The sequence below is a fragment of the Pelodiscus sinensis genome, chromosome 2, assembly GCF_052426305.1.
Source record: "Pelodiscus sinensis isolate ZL-2025 chromosome 2, ASM5242630v1, whole genome shotgun sequence".
In the NCBI taxonomy this organism is placed as follows: domain Eukaryota; kingdom Metazoa; phylum Chordata; order Testudines; family Trionychidae; genus Pelodiscus; species Pelodiscus sinensis.
In genome coordinates, this window is record NC_143053.1 from 261,406,854 (window position 1) to 261,414,536 (window position 7,683).

Here is a 7,683-nt window from a genome sequence, read left to right on the forward strand (position 1 = left end):
TTGCTGCAGTCCAGCGACAGTGAGCCTCTGTGTATCAGGCCCACCCATTCCCCAGCTCCCAGAATCACTTCTGCACTGAGCTGGCCAATGTGAGCTCAAATTTCAAATACAAAAATGGAAACAAATGTGTCTGCCAAGTTGTATCCCATGTGAGCAGGTCTATTGAGCTAGGGAAGGGGGGAAGTGATTTGTAGGCAAAACTGCCCGACTCACTATGTGCAGCACAGCAGAAGTGAGTCTCAAAGGGGGATGCTGACGAGCACATGGTAGTCAGGCTGCAGGATTTGGTTTTAACAAATGGAGCAGGTAATTAAGGAAATCATATGCAAACACTTGGAAGGTAATAAAGTGATAGGGAATAGCCAGCATGGGTTTGTGAAGAACAAGTCATGCCAAACTAATCTGATAGCTTTCTTTGATAAGATAACGAGCCTTGTGGATAAGGGAGAAGCGGTGGATGTCATATACCTAGACTTTAGTAAGGCATTTGATACGGTCTCGCATGATATTCTTATTGATAAACTAGTCAAATATAACTTAGATAGGGCCACGATAAGGTGGGTGCATAATTGGCTGGATAACCGTAGTCAGAGAGTTGTTGCTAACGGTGCTAAATCCTGCTGGAAAGGGATAACAAGTGGAGTTCCTCAAGGGTCTGTTTTGGGACCCGTACTGTTCAATATCTTCATCAATGATGTAGATATTGGGATAGAGAGTACGCTTATTAAGTTTGCAGATGATACCAAACTGGGTGGGGTTGCGACTTCTTTGGAGGATAGAGACATAATTCAAAATGACCTTAGCAAGTTAGAGAAATGGTCAGAGGTAAACAGGATGAGGTTTAATAAAGAGAAATGCAAAGTGCTCCACTTAGGAAGGAACAATCAGTTCCATACAAACAAGATAGAAAGCGACTGTCTAGGAAGGAGCATGGCAGAAAGGGATCTAGGGGTCATAGTGGACCACAAGTTGAATATGAGTCAACAGTGTGATGCTGTTGCAAAAAAAACAAATATGATTCTAGGTTGTATCAACAGGTGTGTTGTAAGCAAAACTCGTGAAGTCATTCTGCCGCTCTACTCTGCACTAGTTAGGCCTCAGCTGGAGTACTGTGTCCAGTTCTGGGCGCCACATTTCAAGAAAGATGTGGAGAAATTGGAAAGGGTACAGAGAAGAGCGACAAGAATGATTAAAGGTCTAGAGAACATGACCTATGAAGCCAGGCTTCATGAACTGGGCTTGTTTAGTTTGGAAAAAAGAAGATTAAGGGGGGACATGATAGCGGTTTTCAAATATCTAAAAGGGTGTCACAAGGAGGAAGGAGAAAATTTGTTCCTCTTGGTTTCTGAGGACAGGACAAGGAGTAATGGGCTTAAAGTGCAGCAGGGGAGGTTTAGATTGGACATTAGGAAAAAATTCCTAAAGAACAGGTTAGATAGACATGTGTCAGGGATGGTGTAGGTGGAGCTTGGTCCTGCCTTGAGGGCGGGGGGCTGGACTCGATGACCTCTTGAGGTCCCTTCCAGTCCTATTATTCTATGATTCTATGATTCAGTAAGACCCTTCCCTGCACTAGAGGATTGTGCAAGAATCTGAACAACAGGTGGATGCTGTTATTGGCATCGACAGGGTCGGGGAGGGGCAAAGCAAAGGCTGACAAAGCAGAAAATGGTGCAGAGTGGTATAGAAATTGGAGGGTAGACACAGGCAGTTTAAATGTGAATGCCAAATGCTCAGAGATTGGAAAGGCTCTGCTCTAACATCTGGAGGAGGAAGTGGCCTGAGAGGAACACGAGGGTTTGTTTGTGTGTGTCACGTCTGACGCTGAGATCAGGTGAGAAGAGTCTCTGCTCTGTGAATGGTGCCCGGGTTATTGGTGTAAAACCCGAGTCCAAGGCCCTCTGATTTGACAGCGATGGGTGCAGCCTAAGAACCCCTCCTCTTGGGCAAGCAGCCAAGAGCAGAACAGAAAGAGCGGAGTCACATGATCAAACCACCAGACAAGGAGGACAAATACAGAGGCTGTGCCTTGTGTGGACTGAAGGTTCTGAGCTGTGGGCTGGGAGGCCAGGGAGAGGATGGAATAATAATCAAGGTCGACTATTGTGAGGTTCTAAAAAGGAAAGTGGGTGTGGGATTGGACAGAAATGCATAGCTCTTGGAGATGCTGGCGGGGAAGAATCGGTTGGATTTGGTATAACCTAGTGGCGTAGGATAAAGGGAGAGCACAGTCAAAAATCGCCCCCAGACTGCAGGCCTGAGGGATGGCGAGAATGGGGGTGTTGAGAGGAGTGACAGAACAGGGAGAGGAGACGGTATGGGAGAGAAGATAAGGAGGTCAGGTTAGGTCACGTTCGGTTATAATGACAAAACCTCCAAGAGGATGGAGCTGAGAGGCTGGCTGTATTCTGGGCCTCTCCACCCCAGGGCACAAGATTTTAATGCAGGCTAATTAACAAGTGTATAATGAGGTGTAACTCCGACTCATGTACCGTAATCTGTACAATGATTTTCTGATTGTCCACCTGTCTCCAACAGCCGCAGATGATGGCAATAGACCGGAGCTCCGAATCATCCTTGTTGGCAAAACCGGAGCTGGAAAAAGCGCCACAGGCAACACCATCCTTGGCAAGAAGAGGTTTGAGTCCAAACTTGGGGCCAAGGCAGTGACCGTGACTTGCGAAAAGGGGCAAAGGAGCTGGAATGGGAGGGAGCTTGTGGTGATTGACACACCTGCCATTTTTGACTATAATATTTGTGATCCAATAGCAATTAGAGAGATCATTTACTGTGTCAGGCTCTCATCCCCAGGCCCCCACGCACTAGTCCTGGTGACCCAGCTGGGCCGTTACACTGCAGAAGACAAGGAAGCAGTGAGGCGAGTCCGGGAGATATTTGGAGATGGAGCCATGAGGCACATGATTGTCCTGTTCACCCGGAAAGAAGATTTAGGGGTTGGCTCCCTCCATGACTACGTGAAATACTCAGATAACAAAGATCTTAAGGGGCTGATTCAGGCGTGTGGGAACCGCTACTGCGCTTTCAACAACAGAGCAACTGGGGCAGAGCAGACGGAGCAGGTATCGGCGCTGGTGGGAATGATCCAGAGAATGGTGCAGGAGAACAGGGGCAGATATTTTGACAGTGAGATCTATTTCGAACCAACTGAACAAAAAGTGAGGGATATTATTAGAAAGAATAAATTAACTACGGTGAAGGCTGTGAAAGATTTTTACTCAAACAATAGGAAAGTTATTTTGGCCGTTGGGGTCATTGTAGTTTTTACATTTCTCGTGTATTATCTCTCTCACTCACAAGCAGCTGCTAATAAAGCAAAAGTGGTGAGGAGTTCTGTGGCACCTTAAAGCATCATTAGAATCAAAGGCTCATAGCACTCTTGAACTGGAAGGAACCTCAAGAGGTAATTGAGTCCAGCCCCCTACCCCCAACGCTGGACCCAGCACTGTCTAGCTCATCCCTGATAGATGTAATGTAATATAATTGCAATGTAATTCCTGTGCTTCCCACACCCTCAGACACCCTCACCCTTTAGATAATATGAGCATTCATACAATATCAATGAATCTCTTAGCATTTATTGTTCTTCATGTCCAATCTATTTTAGATCATTTCCACACGCTGAGGCAGTTTCCACACCCGGCTACTCCGGGTTTAGAATTACTCAGTTAACGTAAGTTCTGACATGTGGGTTTACAGTCATGTAGCTGCTCTCCCCAGTACTCACAGGAATATGCTGCATTTCAGGGGCACTGGAGCCTTCCCCGAAAGTGAGACTGGGGATCTCCCCATCCCTCCATTTCCCCTCAAGGTCCAGTCCTTGACCCAGCCATTAGCTGGAGGGGCTGGGGAGTCTGCCCCCGACTCAGGCTGGAGGCCGAAAGAATCCACTGCCCCTTCTCCAGCTCCAGGCTCTCTGCCTCGGCCAGGTGGCAAGACCCCAGGACCCTTCATGACCCTTCAACGGGGGCAGGCCTCAGACCTGCAGGCCAGCCAGGACAGGAGCCGCCCGGGGCCAGGCAGCTGTGGGCAGCCCTGGTGAACCCTCCACATGCCTGAAGGGTGGCAGGTCCAAGGGACGGAGTGCCCAGCCCATTCTTCAGTCCCTGATTCCATGGCCGGGGCAGAAGGAGGGTCTGTGGCTCTCACAGCTGTTCACGTGGTTCTTACCGTCGCCAGGCTGCAGCTTTGAGGCCAACCTCTCGGCTGGAGCTGGATTATGGAGAGCCATGGAAGCAGCTGTGTGAAGCGGATCCTGTCACCATCCCTGGGCAAGGCAGGGAGCCCGGGGCAGGCACATGGCCAGGAAGCTGAGAACAGCTTCCCTGCCTAGGGGTAAGTGGAGGGTCTGTGTGTCTCTCACAACTCCCCTGGTTCCCAGCTGTTATCCACATTGTTTGGCCGGGGAGTGGGGACTCAGGGGCTATGTCTACACGGCAGGCTTTTTACACAAGAACTGTTTTCCACAAGAATTCTTGCACAAAAGGTCTTGTGTAAGAGCATGTCCACACTTCCATGTGCTTTTGCGAAAGAGTGTCAATGACAGCGTGGACACTCTCTTGTGCAAGAAAGGTCTGATAGCCATTTAAGCCATAGGGCTTTCTTGCGGAAGAAATCCCTGTTGCTCATCCACACGGCCTTCTTGTGCAAGAACTCTTGCTTAAAAGGGCTTATTCCTTACGCGGAGAGGAATAACTCTTACACAAGAAGCCTTCTTTTCCAATGCTTTACTATAAATTTACTTGCGCAAGAACATGCGTGCAGTGTAGGAATAAGGGATGTTCCGGAATAGGGCTTATTTTCCAGAAAAGCGCGTCTAGACTGGCGCTTTTCTCTGGCATAACCCCGAGCCGGAAAAAAGCGGTAGCCGTGTTAATGAAAATGCTGCGGGAGATATTTAAATCTCCCATGGATTTGCAATTCTGACTTGTCTCATTAGCATCCTTTTCCCAGAAAAGGGTGCCAGTGTAGATGTAGCCTTAGTGTAATAATGGCTAATGCCTTTAGAAGTCCAGCCCAATGTCTACAGGCTGTCAGGAAGGCCATGTGAGAGATGAAGTGTAAGCTTATCTCAAGCAGAGCATCCTAAGGTTGTGTGATGTATGTACAGGAAATAATTAAGTTGCATTCATGTTCTTACATCTGTTGAAAATATGAAGATTGACAAACAAGCTCTTCCCATGCAAAGGAATGTTGATTTTTCTGTCTGCCTACATCTCTGATATAAACCAAGTACTTTGAACCAGATAGAGGGTCAGGAACATTTGGGGGAATAGGGGAAACAGAAAGATCACGTTAGCCCCAGACTGAGGAAAGCAGCATGCTATCAGACCAGCAGAGAACAAGTGGCAGGGGGAAAGGGCCTGTCCCTGAGGTACACTGGGAAAAGAATACATTTCACAGAACAAACTCTTGGTTATCCTCCACTGAGGAAGCCAAAAGATCAGGGCTTTTGCAATCCTGAAAGTTGGATCATGTCTATGTGAGTCAATGACACTGGGCAATGATAGCAGATGAGAAACTGCTTTAGATAAGATGAATTTCCTGAAGCTAACCCACTTCTATGAAACTAGAACTTGTCTTTTTGTTTTATTAACCCGAATTCATCTTCTGTTTTATTTGTAACCATTTCCCCATTATCTCACTCAAAATCTCTTAAATCTCTGACTTTGTTAATAAACGGCTTGTTTTTCATAAGTACATCTCAGTGTTGTCATATTAAGTCACATGTGACTCCTCAGTTGAATCAAGCCACCTGGTGTTTATAGGCTCTCGTTAGAGCCTGAAAATGTGGTAATTTTGGGTCGTGCTCTTAAAAGGGGTTCAGGAACCAGGGTGCACAAAGTATTATCAACAGGGCAAAGTAAAGGCTAAGAAGAGGGGTAACAATGTGACATAGTTCAGGGACCTATAGAAAGCATCCTAGTGATGCACTGTTGGCAGGATTTACAGTGTGATGGGGTCCATCCTCCAAGAACTGGCCAATTAGATTCCACAAGAGTCACAGATGCAAAGTTTGGAAACTAACAGAAAAAGGTTGCAGCTTTGTCATTTTCTGTTTGCTTATCTTGAGTGATAGAAATTGCACAAAAGAAAAGTTTAAAGAAATGAGCAAAGTAGAGTGAGCCTCAATGAAACATCCGGGAGGTTAGAGCTGGCCTGACAGGAATTAGAGAAAGTACCAGAAATGTGAAGTGAACAGAGAACCAAAGAGAGGGAAGCAGAAAATCAATGCAAGTGGATGTAGACCAGAAAGCTGTGCACTGGAAGACAGGAAGCACGGGGAAAGGGAAAACCAACATAAAATGCTAGAGCTGCAGATGATAGCTTGAGGGTTTTGCATCAGTCCCTTCCTGAGAAGCCCAGATGGGACCAACAATGCTCTCAGTTCAAGCTGAGATCCTTCATAGATGATTCACTGGATTGAAGACAAGTAGAAGACCCTCTAGGGCTCTTTTTCTACCCTGCCCATGTGGAGGCAATACCGTTGTTCTTGCTGTGTGAAAGACTGTCCCCACATGGAGTTTCACATGAGCAAGTCACCTGCCTGTGTGTGACTCAGTGCTTTGTAGGCAGCTGCTACAGCTCCCATGCTCATCCAAACATTCACAGCAAAGGTGATCAGATGTGGATTGGCAGCGTCCAAGGGGCACTGTCAGTGAAGCACTAGTCACTTGGCTCATAGTCTTCTCACCAGAGGCTGGCAGAGCCTCCTATGGTTCTCCCAGAAGCAAACATGCACAGTCGATACTCATCACTTGTAATGCAAAAGTGCAACATACACGAGTGATATAAAGAAAATCAGCAAATTATCAGCTTTTCAGACATCTTCCTTGGCCCACTTTGTCCAAGAGTTGGCACAAACATATAATACTGGCTGCAACAATAATTTGCATGTCCATAAGAACATCAGAATATTAGAACAGACCAAAGGTCCATCCAGTCCAGTGTCCTGTCTGCTGACAGTGGCCCATGTCAGGTAACACAGAGGGAGTAAAAACAACAGGTAATCATCACATGATCCCTCCCCTGTCATCCACTCCCAGACAAACAGAGGTGAGGGACACCATTCCTACCCATCCAGGCTAGCAGCCAGTCATGGACCTAACCTCCATGAATCTATCTAGCTCTTTTTTGAACCCTGTTAAAATCCTAGCCTTCACCACATCCTCTGGCAAGGAGTTCCACAGTTTGTGCACTGAGTAAAGAAATGCTTCCTTTTCTTTGTTTTAAACTTGCTGCCTATTCATTTCTTTTGGTGACACCTAGTTCTTATATTGCGGGAACAAGTAAATAACTTTTCCTTATTCACTTTCTCCACGGCACTCATGATTTTATAGACCTCTATCATATCCCCCCTTAGGCTCCTCTATTCCAGGCTGAAAAGTTCTAGTCTCTTTAATCTCTCCTCATATGGGACCCGTTCCAAACTGCTAATCATTTTTGTTGCCCTTCTCTGAACCTTTTCCAATGCCAATAGATCTTTTTTGAGATGAGGCGACCACATCTGTATGCAGTATTCAAGAAGTGGGCATAACATGGTTTTATATGAGGGCAATAAGCTATTTTAATTCTTATTCTCTATCCCTTTTTAAATCATCTTAACATTCTATTTGCCTTTTTGACTGCTCCTGCACACTGAGTGGACATCTTCAGAGAACTGTC

At 46.3% G+C, this 7,683-nt stretch overlaps 1 pseudogene; it reads left to right on the top strand.

Moving 5' to 3' along the window:
• Window positions 1-2,169: 2,169 nt before the first annotated feature.
• LOC149525485 (GTPase IMAP family member 2 pseudogene) lies at window positions 2,170-5,692 on the top strand (annotated as a pseudogene).
• The last annotated feature ends 1,991 nt before the right edge of the window (window positions 5,693-7,683 follow it).